This window comes from Natator depressus, chromosome 19 (genome assembly GCF_965152275.1).
Source record: "Natator depressus isolate rNatDep1 chromosome 19, rNatDep2.hap1, whole genome shotgun sequence".
NCBI classification, from domain to species: Eukaryota; Metazoa; Chordata; order Testudines; family Cheloniidae; genus Natator; species Natator depressus.
Genome location: NC_134252.1, coordinates 18,057,454 through 18,069,202, shown reverse-complemented (window position 1 = coordinate 18,069,202; position 11,749 = coordinate 18,057,454). Strand labels below are relative to the sequence as shown.

General features: G+C 45.3%; 1 long non-coding RNA gene across 2 annotated transcripts; it reads right to left on the bottom strand.

Annotated features, from left to right (window-relative positions):
- Positions 1-1,991: 1,991 nt before the first annotated feature.
- LOC141974507 (uncharacterized) lies at positions 1,992-11,427 on the bottom strand. Of its 2 annotated transcripts, XR_012635755.1 has the most exons (4): positions 10,833-11,427; positions 6,941-7,102; positions 4,707-4,813; positions 1,992-2,028 (listed from the first exon to the last, which is right to left on the bottom strand). It is a non-coding gene; the product is annotated as an uncharacterized LOC141974507 (long non-coding RNA). The 2 variants fall into 2 exon arrangements; XR_012635754.1 differs by lacking the exons at positions 1,992-2,028; positions 4,707-4,813 and adding an exon at positions 6,070-6,343.
- Positions 11,428-11,749: the final 322 nt, after the last annotated feature.

Sequence of the window (11,749 nt, the reverse complement as noted above, 5' to 3'; positions counted from 1 at the left end):
CAGCAGATGGGAGAGCAGATGGATTAATATGCCGCTGAGACAGAGATTGATCGATGTCTGCCCAGGCCTAGCGAGGGAGCGAACGATGCTGGGGAAAGAGAAATTCAGTAGTTTGTAGCTCAAGGAGGGGGAGTAACCTACAAGGAAAGAGACTGCAAAGAAGCTAGAGACAAAGTGTTCCAGACCGACGCAGCGGCCTCAGACAAAGGAAAGACATTTCCAGGCAGAGACCAAAGCGAACCCCCCTTGGGGTGCAGTGGGCACACAAGTGGCCAATTGCATCAGAAACAGCCTGAGTCCTGGGATGTGCATAGAGTCTGATTAGAAATAAATGTGACCCCAAGTCCTTGCAGATGCAAATCCTCCTGAGCTGAAGGGGAGGTTTGGGCATGAATTTGAACGCTGCAGTGGCACATCCATCTCCGTTCTACAGCCTGATTCTTCACTGCCCTACGTGTCAGAATGGCAGAGTGTTGTCTTCTCCATTGGTGTTAATGATGGCACAAGGCAATGATGAATTGAGGCCACCCTGACTAGTAATTATGAACATGCCTTTGGTCTGCAGGCTCAGGTCCCATTCAGGAGCTTTAGCATAGCAGTTAGACCCAACAGAGCCCCGTCAGGTCTTTGCTGGCAATAAAACACTCAGAGGCTGCGTGCTTTCCCTTATCTCTGTAACCTTCTGCCAGGCACTCTCAGCAGCAAAAAGGACAGAGTTCAATTGTCCGGGGGGTTTCCTTAGAAACTTAACACACATCAGCTTGAGTCCCCAGCCAAACCCCTGGAAATGAGCTAATCTGCACTCGGATGCTGTGGCGATGAGCAAGGGGTCGATGCCCTTATGGGACCCTCACTGGTGCCTAGATACTCAGTGATGGATGCAGGTAAGAAAGAAGGGTCCCAGCCTGGGTAAAACCGGGGCTGCCAAGCAGGACCTCCCGTCTGACCACAGCCCTGACCCAGGCACTTCTGGGGTGCTCCCAAGCCCAGATTCTCCCTCCTGCTGCTCCTCCCTGGCTGCTTGTTCATAGCCCCAGCTGCTCTCCAGGTCTGCAGCTCCCCAGCTGCCCTGCATAGGATGCTGCGGCTTTAATCCAACACACTGATCCAGTCTCACGGCCCGTTCTCTGCCTGCCTTGCCCCTGTTAACCAGCCAGCCTTGGTGGGCTTGTGAGATCAGCGGCGACATTACTAACATCCCAGCTGGTTTGGGGTTATGCGCACACTGGATTCATCTCTTTCTGCCACACACAAACCCAGCATGCCTCAGCCATCTGCACCCTGAACCCAGCCGGCAGGCCTCCACGCCAAGCCTGGTCGCCACTCTCTGAGGATCACAAGCTACTGCTGCAATGGGCTCCACCATGCCCCCGCCCTCGCTCTGGATCCTGCCGCAATAACCGTGCAGCCAAAAGCAGGGGTAGCTCCTCCACCTGTGCTGAATCCACACCTGGCACCACCGGAGCGGACCGACGTGAGGAGTGTGCAGAGCCAGAAGCCTTCCTTTTAATGTGTTGGCGGGCTAAGGACACGTCTGCACAGGGGCCTGGGTAGGACAGCCAAGTGCTCCCACAATGCACCAGGAAACACTTGCCAGCACAGCTCATGGTGTGGTATCCAGGTGGTATCCAGGTATGTGGTATCCAGGTGGTATCCAGGTGCTAAGAACTTTGGGGCATGCACCCCGAAATCCTAGCACCTAACCCAGGTTACTGTAGAGCCAGCGAGGACACAGGTGTGCGGGTATGAGTCGTGTGTGGCTTGCAGTGTGGATACTCGCAGGTAGGCTTCGCTCACCAGTGTCCACCCCCAGGGGCCTGGAACCTGGTAAACGCTTCTGTGAACACATACCCAGAGTTCTGGGCTGGGCTCTTGTTAGTGGAACCCGTCAGAACAGTGGATTCTGGAATTATCACCCCATGGAGATGCATGGGGCAATTCAAATCTCACTTAGCTGTTGTTCCAGACTATCTTGTACCCTGTGTGCTACCCTTCCATTTCCAGGGGTTTGCGACACCAGGTGGCATTCTGAGAGACAGAGAAGATGCAACATATGAGGAGACACACACACACAATGCTCTGCCTTGTGTGGATAGAGCTGAGTGAATAAATTGACATTTCAGGAGGGAAAAAGTCAAGAAACATTTCAACACTTTTTTATTGCAGCCCCTCCCCTTCCCTCACCCCACTAGCCATTTTTAAAAGTCTGCTCTGGAGCTGGTCCAAATTTTCCAGATTTGTATTTCAACATTTTGAAATGTCCAAACATTCTGCATAGCCAAACATCCAAAACATGGTGGCTGTGCGCAAATTCTCAAAAGCACTACAAACCCCTTTGTGACACTTTTCCCTGTGTGTGTGTGAGAGTGTGTGTGTGAATCTTTTATTTTTAAAAATAAATAAAACACCCTGACTTGCAAATTGGCCTCCAGCCTGACATCATTGCTTCCTAGAGTTGCCATTTCATATTGTGCTAAGTGGTCCAATTCTGTACCGTTTGAAATGGTCCCACACGTGTGTACAATATTGTACCAGGAGCCGCACTGTGGCAAGACTAGGCACTGCTCAGCCCTGGCACTCGCCTGGTTATATTCCTTTCTTGGCTCCCGCCCGATGAAAATGATCACATTTCTGACTGCCTTCAGCAAGCGTTCCTGAGCCATTTAAAAATTAATTGCCACCATAATAATGAACAGACAAATGCTTGCCTGCAACATGTTTTCATTTCCCTTAACTGGATAATTCCCTAGAGAATTATAATCTACCCCAGGCCCTTAATCACGTCTCACAATATAAAATGCACTCCAAATGCCACAAATAGATAGCAGATAAAGGACAATGAATCTTTATGGCAACAAATGCTGCATAATAAACTGGAAGATACTCCTGAAAATCAAACCCCAATGAGTTTAATTGAAAAATACTGTAATAACTGAAATGTTTTACTGTATTAGCGTCTCACTCATAAATGTCACATTAGATCTCAAGGCCTTGGGATGATCATTCTGTATTAATTCAGAAGGCTCCATGCCTCTCCAGTGTAAGACATCATTAACCCTTTTGCTTCTGCTGCTGTTGCAGGAACAGCCTTGCACCCTCACAGCTCCAGCTAGCCCCCTAGTTCACTGTATGGGGATGTCTCAATGAGTTGGAATCATGGTAGTCCTTCCTTCATTTACATGAGAACATAAGAATGGCCACACTGAGTCAGACCAATGGTCCATCTAGCCCAGCGTCCTGGCTTCAAACAGTGGGCAATGCCAGATGGTTCAGAGGGATCCATCCCCTGCCATCCAGTCTCAACTTCAAGCAGTCAGAGGTTTAGGGACACCTGGAGCATGGGTAATGGCCATCGATGGGCCTATCCTCCATGAAATGGGCCTATCCTCCTTATCTAGTTCATTTTTTGAACCCAGTAATAGTTTTGGCCTTCAGAATGTCCCCTGGCAATGATTTCCACAGGCTGACTGTGCATTGTTTGAAAGAATACTTCCTAATGTTTGTTTGAAACCTGCTGCCTATTAATTTCATTGGGTGACCCCTGGTTCTTGTGTTATGTGAAGGGGGAAATAACACTTCCCTAGTCACTTTCTCCACCCCAGTCATGATTTTAGAGACCTCTGTCCTATCCCCACCTTGTCGTCTCTTTTCCAAGCTTAACGGTCTCCTTTTTTTAATCTCTCCTCACAGGGAAGCTGTTCCATGCCTCTAATCATTTGTGTTGTTCTTTCTCTCTACTTTTTCCAGTTCTAATGCATCTTTTTTGAGATGGGGCAAACAGAACTGCATGCAATATTCAAGGTGTAGGCGAACCATGGATTTATGTTTTCGGTCTCATCCCTTATCTAATGGCGCCTAACTTCCTTTAACTGTTTTGATGGCTGCTGCACTCTGAGCCATGGTTTTCAGAGAACTATCCATGATGACTCCCAGATCTCATTCTTGAGTGGTGACAGCTACTTTAGACCTTCTCATTTTGAATGCATAGTTAGGATCATGTTTTCCAGTGGACATTACTTTGCATTTATCAACATTGAATTTCATCTGCCATTTTGTTGCCCAGTCACCCAGTTTGGTGAGATCCCTTTGTAATGCTTCAGAATCTGCTTTGGACTTAACTATCATGAGTAATTTTTTTCATCTGGAAATTTTGCCACCTCACTGTTTACCACCTTTTCCAGATCTTTTATGAATATGTTGAATAGGACTGATCCCAGCACAGACCCCTGAGGGACACCACACTCCATTCTGAAAACTGACCATTTATTCTTACGCTTTGTTTCCTATCTTTTAACCAGCTACCAATCCATGAGAGGACCTTCCCGCTAATCCCATGACTCCTTACTTTGCTTAAGAGCCTTTGGTGAGGGACGTTGTCAAAGGCTTTCTGAATATCTAAGTACACTATATCCACTGGATCACCCTTGTCCACATGCTTTTTAACCCCCTCAAAGAATTCTCGTAGATTGGTGAGACATGATTTCCCTTCACAAGAGCCAAGTTGACTTTTCTCTAACATATCATGTTAATCTATGTGTCTGATCATTCTGTTCTTTACTATGGTTTCAACCAATTTGCCTGGTACTAAAGTTAGATGGCCTGTTATTGCCAGGATTACCTCTGAAGCCTTCTTTAAAAATCAGCGTTACATTAGCTATCTGCTAGTCATCTGGTACAGAAGCTGATTTAAGTGATCGGTTACATACCACAGTTAGTAGTTCTGCAATTTCAAATTTGAGTTCCTTCAGAACTCTTGGGTGAATCCCATCGTGTCCTGGTGATTTATTAATGTGTAATTCACAGGCACTTTGTGCTGAAAGGATAAAAGGTACAATTTAGTTTGTTCCTGTGTGTGTTTTCTTACTAATGTATAAAGAGACCCTGAAAGATTTTTGTTTAAAAAGGTTATTTTCCCTCCCATTTGTTTATTTTTTCTTAAGACACAAGAGGAGCAGTGAGGTTGATCTATCACAGGTTTGCAGGAGGACTCCCTGGAGGTCTCCACGATGTGGATTATGAGCCTGATCCAAAGCCCATTGAAATCAATGGGAGTTTATGATAAAGGTAAATTGGGTCTGAAGTGAGACACATACTTTGTAGCCAAGGGGCCTTGAGAGGTGCGTGTAATATATTTAGTATAGTTATTGTACAATACCTATACCCATCACATATTACAGCTGGAGAACACAGCCACAGTCACATTTGCTCTAGTGTCTCCAGTACGAAGGGCCTTTTCCAGTTGCTTGCGACCTCCAGAGACTTTCACATTTTGGATTGAAATACTCCAGCTCTGGCTGTACCCGGGAGTGAATTTTGATTTGTGAAAATCTGAGAGAAAACAATTCTTTCACTCCACACCTCCCTCTCATTCACGACATACCCCCCTGCAGGCCCAATTCTGCTCTCCGTTGCACCCATCTATATTCAGAATAAATCCATTTACGGCATTGGTTTGCTCCAGATTCATATTGTTCTCATTCTAAACAGAATTAGACCTGGAATGGGACACCGAGCAGGGGATCCCTGCTTCCTTCACTACAAACCATCCAACCTTGTCACTGAGGTGTCATACAGCCAGCACAAGACTTATACTTAAGTCCCACTCAAGACTTCAAATTAGATCTTAAATGGGATCTAGGTGCTACATAGGCTTTCTGTTGGCCCTCTATAGATGGCTGCATGAGGCAAGGGTCCTGGGGAAGAAGCAGAATGTGATCATGTAATTAAAGATGGTGTCATGATTACAGCGGGGTGAAACTTTTCATCCAAAACTTTATCTCAGTGAAAAATGCAGATTTGGCAACTGAAACATTTCATGAATACAGGTTGGTTTCACCATATTGTTCACATTGGGGGGGGACCCCCCAAAAGTCAAATTGTTTCAAGTTGATTCAAAACTCCTTTTTCATTTAAAAATGTCCTTCAATTTTATTTTAAAAATTCAAAAATGTTAAAATAATGCCTGAAATTGGAATGAAATGTGTTGTTTTGGGATCAAACAAAACATGTTCCTTGACCCAAAATGATTTTTTTCAACTTTTTGATTCAGCAAAAGTTTCATTTTTGAGTTGACTCAAAACAATTCTCCTCCCTCCACTCTGATTTTTCAGAATTGCCCCAAACCAAAAATTCAGCTATCAGCTCCAGTCATAATGCATGTACACCAGAGGGAAGAGGAAAGAGTAACCGTAATTCTTTCACTTCTCGATTTTTCAGTGCTTTAACTTTGCAATCTTCGCACTTTCTCAGTGCAGTTGGGAGCAGCTTTCCGTTTGTCAGCTGAATGTGAACTCTCCTAAGATTTGGGAGTGCTTGGATTCAAGGTGTTGGTTTCAGCTCCTCTCTAAAAAAAGAACAGGAGAACTTGTGGCACCTTAGAGACTAACAACTTTATTTGAGCATGAGCTTTCGTGAGCTTATGCATCCGATGAAGTGAGCTGTAGCTCACGAAAGCTTATGCTCAAATAAATTTGTTAGTCTCTAAGGTGCCACAAGTCCTCCTGTTCTTTCTGCGGATACAGACTAACACTGCTGCTACTCTGAAGCCCCTCTCTGGTATAGGTGTAACCTTTGAGTGGGCTAGAGTTCACTTCATTTCCCGTCTCCAGTGCCTTAAAAACCCCCCAGAGATCAGTCTCTCAGGATTTTCAGCAAGGATTGCACAGGGTCAACCTCTGCACATTCAAGTCCCAAAAGGAACTAAAGAAATGAATTTAATTAAATAACTTTATAAAATCTTATGATAAAGAAACAAATAATCTAATTTTTACAGCATGACATGGTTTTAATCCACAGCATGACATGGTATTAATCCACAGACATTACTTTCAGTTATACATAAACATAAATAAAGGAAACAAATTAAAATCTGAACAGTTCAGTCCCCACAGAAACACCGTGAGAAGAAACAGAAGGTTCCCAGAAGCACAGGGTAGTTCACCTAAGTCTCCGTTTGAGTCTTTGATCACCAAATCTGCTGAGTCTAAACAGCATCTTCCCTCCCCTTGCTTGCAGGGCTCTTCAGCTGGAATCCAGGCAGACTCTCCCCCTGCTGACATCACTGCCAGCCAGCCCGCTGACGGATTAACCCACTGCTCAGTGTCTAGATTTAAAGAAAACCCTGTTACAAGAAAATACAAATCTGAGACTAGCAAACCAGAAATGACTCTTTCCCCATTGCTACAGTTAAAGAAAAGTGGGTGGATCGCACTAGTTGAGACAATGTAACTAGAACAGTTTGGCTAAAATCAAAACAACAGTCAAAGCGTACAATTAAAATAGAAGAAGTGATTTTCCCCTCCCAGTTTCCCCTGGCGATAATTAGCATTGTCCAGGCTTCCCCGTTCAAGGGTTAACAACAGCACTAACCTGCTGCAAAATGCTTCAGACTTAGGGACAACAACCTGCTTCCGGCTCCTGGGCTCAGCTTCTCCCAACTCACCCAGGGCACATGGCCCCCTGCAACGCACCTGCCCTGATCGCTCGCCCTCAGGGCATCTGACCCCAGCAACAGGGAACCTAGTGGACCCAAAACGACCACACCCAATTCCAGAAGCTTCTGGATGTGGAGTGCTAAATCCGCCTAGCAACAATGACTCAGACACAGCTCACTCCTACCTCCCCCCAGTGCGTCTCTCAAAGAGATGTCTCCCTATTAGGCACATGGGTTACACAGGCATATGTACATTCCAGATCTATACCCTAATCATCTTTAAAAGCCCACACGAATGAATTCAGTGAAAGACGGCTGTAATTTCTGGTGTCCTGGGAGAGCGACTGTAATTCATCCAGTTACTTTTGTTATGAGTAGAGAGGGCTGAGTTGGTCTGCAGAACTCTTGAAGTTAATCAAGTTTGGTTAATTGTTGTTGCTGTGTAGTTTTCTGATCTCCCCAGACTGAGAAGGAGGGAGGTGGATAAATTACTCTAACAAAGGGTGTGGGTATCAGGTTGCATCCTGCTTTGGACTACTTCAGGATGAAAGTCACAACAGAAATGTAAGAGCATTATCATCAGCTTTTCTCTCTGCACCCTAAGAAGGAAACTCAGAAGTGGATGTTTCCAAGAAGAGCGCTTTCTAATTCAAATTTGAAAATAGGGTCTGCACCGAGGATTTGCAGGCCCGGATTAAGGCCTAGGTACTGCGAGGAGAATGCTCCAAAGGAGTTAAACTCCTAACTTCTGTTTAGGCTCCTAACTTTCATTGATTTCAGTGGAAGTTAGGAACCTAAATAGCCGACTTCCTTTTGAGCATTCCACCCTAAAGACCAGTGTGAAGTGCCCTAGCTTCTGCAGCCATGTGATTACATGAGAATCTTAGCTTTTCGTTACCAACAACAGCAACAAAGACTCTTGCTGTTATGGGGGGAAGAAGAGCTTGAAAACATGAATTAAGTGTAACTGATGCAGTGACATTTAATTCAAATGAAAATTTAACAAAAAATGCAGCCGGAGGCAGACGCTGAGCATGGATAATTTCAGCCCATACACTTAAAAATTCGCAGTTATAAGCAACTGAAAACAGGCTCTTATAATGGGAAGTGTTGGGAAAGCTGGCCTATAAGAGCAGTTTTCAGAGTAGCTGCTGTGTTAGTCTGTATCCACAAAAAGAAAAGGAGGACTTGTGACACCGTAGAGACTAACAAATTTATTTGAGCATAAGTTTTCATGAGCTACAGCTTACCTGTATGTCTCCCGGGGAATAAAGGTTCCCTGCACATTTCCTGGAGGCTGAGCCGTGTCTAGCTGGTTGCAAGGCCTCCAAGCAGTAGATGTGTGCATGACATGGGTGGTCTGCTTTCTCTAGGGAATGCCAGGCTGGCACTAGCAGGCTTTCCCCACCCCCGCAACTTTAATAAGCAGTTGGCCGCATGCCAAGTACTTGTGAATCCAGAGCACACCATGATGTGTGACCTAGTTCTTCATTGGTCCACTGACCCTTTATTTCTGTCCTATTTCTAGGCTCTGATTGGTCCTGCTGTTGCCATAGAGACCGAGCTCCATCTCCCCCCCTTCCATCCATGGCACCAAGAAAGCATTGGCTAGCTCTTGTTTCATCAACCCTCGCCAAGACACACATCCGGCTCCAGATTCTCCCCGCTTGGCCAGTGGAGCTGAGGGCGGGTTGATTCACCATGACTGGAGGGAGGAAGATTTCCTTGCCCTTCACAGGGATCCCGTTAAACTTGCTTTCTGCACCCCCACCTTACTAGGCCAAGCCCCAGGCTCTGCACAGGGGTTCCCGTCACTTACCCTGCACTCTGCCCCCACCAGGGTGTGTCCCTGGCCTCCTGTGTGTGTTGCTACAGTTGGAAACTTGCTTCTGCTCCAGGTGTACTTTACCCCTGACACTGAGTGCTCAGCAAATCCTCCCCTGCTCTGCTGACATGGGACAGGGAGACGGTTCCTGTTATGGACTGGGAGCTAAGGGGCATTGATAATGCTGCCCACTTCTTATTTACAATGTCACCAGAAAGTGAGAACAGGCATTCGCATGGGACTTTTGTAGCCAGCATTGCAAGATATTTATGTGCCAGATATACTAAATGTTCGTATGCCCATTCATGCTTCGGCCACCATTCCAGAGGACATGCTGCCATGCTGATGATGCTTGTTAAAAAAATAATGCATTAATTAAATTTGTGACTCAACTCCTTGGGGGAGAATTGTATATCCCCTGCTCTGTTTTACCCCCATTCTGCCCTATATTTCATGTTCGAGCAGTCTCGGATGATGACTCAGCACATGTTGTTCATTTTAAGAACACTTTTGCTGCAGATTTGACAAAACGCAAAGAAGGTACCAATGTGAGATTTCTAAAGATAGCGACAGCGCTCGATCCAAGGTTTAAGAATCTGAAGTGCCTTCCAAAATCTGAGAGGGACGAGGTGTGGAGCATGCTTTCAGAAGTCTTAAAAGAGCAACACTCCGATGCAGAAACTACAGAACCCAAACTACCAAAAAAGAAAATCAGCCTTCTGCTGGTGGCATCTGACTCAGATGATGAAAATAAACATGCGTCGGTCTGCACTGCTTTGGATTGTTATCGAGCAGAACCTGTCATCAGCATGGACACACGTCCTCTGGAACAGTGGATGAAGCATCATATGAATCTTTAGCGCATCTGGTGCGTAAACATCTTGCAACGCCGGCTGCAACAGTGCCATGCGAACGCCTATTCTCACTTTCAGGTGAATTGTAAACAAGAAGAGGGCAGCATTATCTCTGCAAATGTAAACAAACTTGTTTGTCTGAGCGATTGGCTGAACAAGAAATAGGACTGAATGGATTGTAGGCTCTGAAGTTTTACATTGTTTTGTTTTTGAGTGCAGTTATTTTTTGTACATAATTCTACATTTGTAAGTTCAACTTTCATGATCAAGAGATTTCACTACAGCACTTGTATGAGTTGAATTGAAAAATACTATTTCTTTTGTTTTTTACAGTGCCAATATTTGTAATCAAAAATAAATATAAAGTGAGCACTATGCACTTTGTATTCTGTGTTGTAACTGAAATCAATATATTTGAGAATGTAGAAAACATCCAAAAATCGTTAAATAAATGGTATTCTCTTATTGTTTAACAGTGCGATTAACTGCTTGAGAGCCCTAATAATAACAGTAGTATTCTGAGTCTCTTCCAAGTGTAACTCTAAACAGTTAACCTGGATGGAAAGTCTAAGGGGATTTTTGTAGAGTATGGACTGAGCACACGTCTGGCCGTCAGGAGAGCTGGATTCTGTCACTGATTCCGTTTTTGACCTTGGGGAAACTGAGTCACTGGACAGGGAAGTGACTTGCCCATCTGTAAAATGGAATAAACAACACTTACCTGCTCCCAGTGAAGGATGAGTCCGAATTTGTTGTTTGTACAGCAAGGTGAGATCCTCAAAACAAGGGTGCTAGAGAAGTGCAAAGTGTGATTAATTGCATCGTTGTTACAATGGTAATTTGAGACACTTAGGCTGACGATGCCAAAGGAAGACAAAGGGTTAGAATACATGATCTGCACTGCATCCTGGGAAACTTTTGCTGCACATTCCCACATCTGTCTGGAAACACAGCGCGTTCCCACATCCTTTTGACTTCATGTTTCTTTTCCCAGCCCCTGACTGTTCCTAATGCCAAGCCTTCTGTTCGGCCCTTATACGCACCCACACTGAGCTCCCAAAGACCATGGTAATAATACCACCAGCCCTACACCTGGGTGAGTTAAAACTCCACTTTCTACAACTGCTCAGCAGTTCTCCAGCAGGGTCCTGAGGCCTTTGCAGAAGCAGAGTTCGAAGTCCAGATCCTGTGCAGAAATCCAAGGCTTTGTCAGTGCCTCCTCCGTGCCCCTCGTCTTGGACCCAGAGCTCCCGCTGTTTAACATGCTTGTACTGCACCAGGCTCCAGTGCGGCTTCCCGAGCCAGAGAGGCAGATCAGTGAGAACAAGAATGGCACTTTTTAATATTTAAACAAAAGTGTTTGATCTTTAAACCATAAGGTTGTTCTTCAGAAGATCAGCCAGCAATAGAGCAAGGCTGGTTACTGGCTCCATGCCTCTTCCAGCGGCTTCCTTCGTTTCAACAGAGGGATCAGGAGGCAAATGGATACAAACTGGCCTCCAAAATCTAAACCCAATTCTGGGGGTGAGTGCTGGTTTGTATTTTTGGGGTATTGGCTCAAACCAGCCCCAGGACCAGCTGTCCCCCTCCTCCTGCAGTTTGGACTCATCATAGGGTTTACATACAATCAAATAGCTC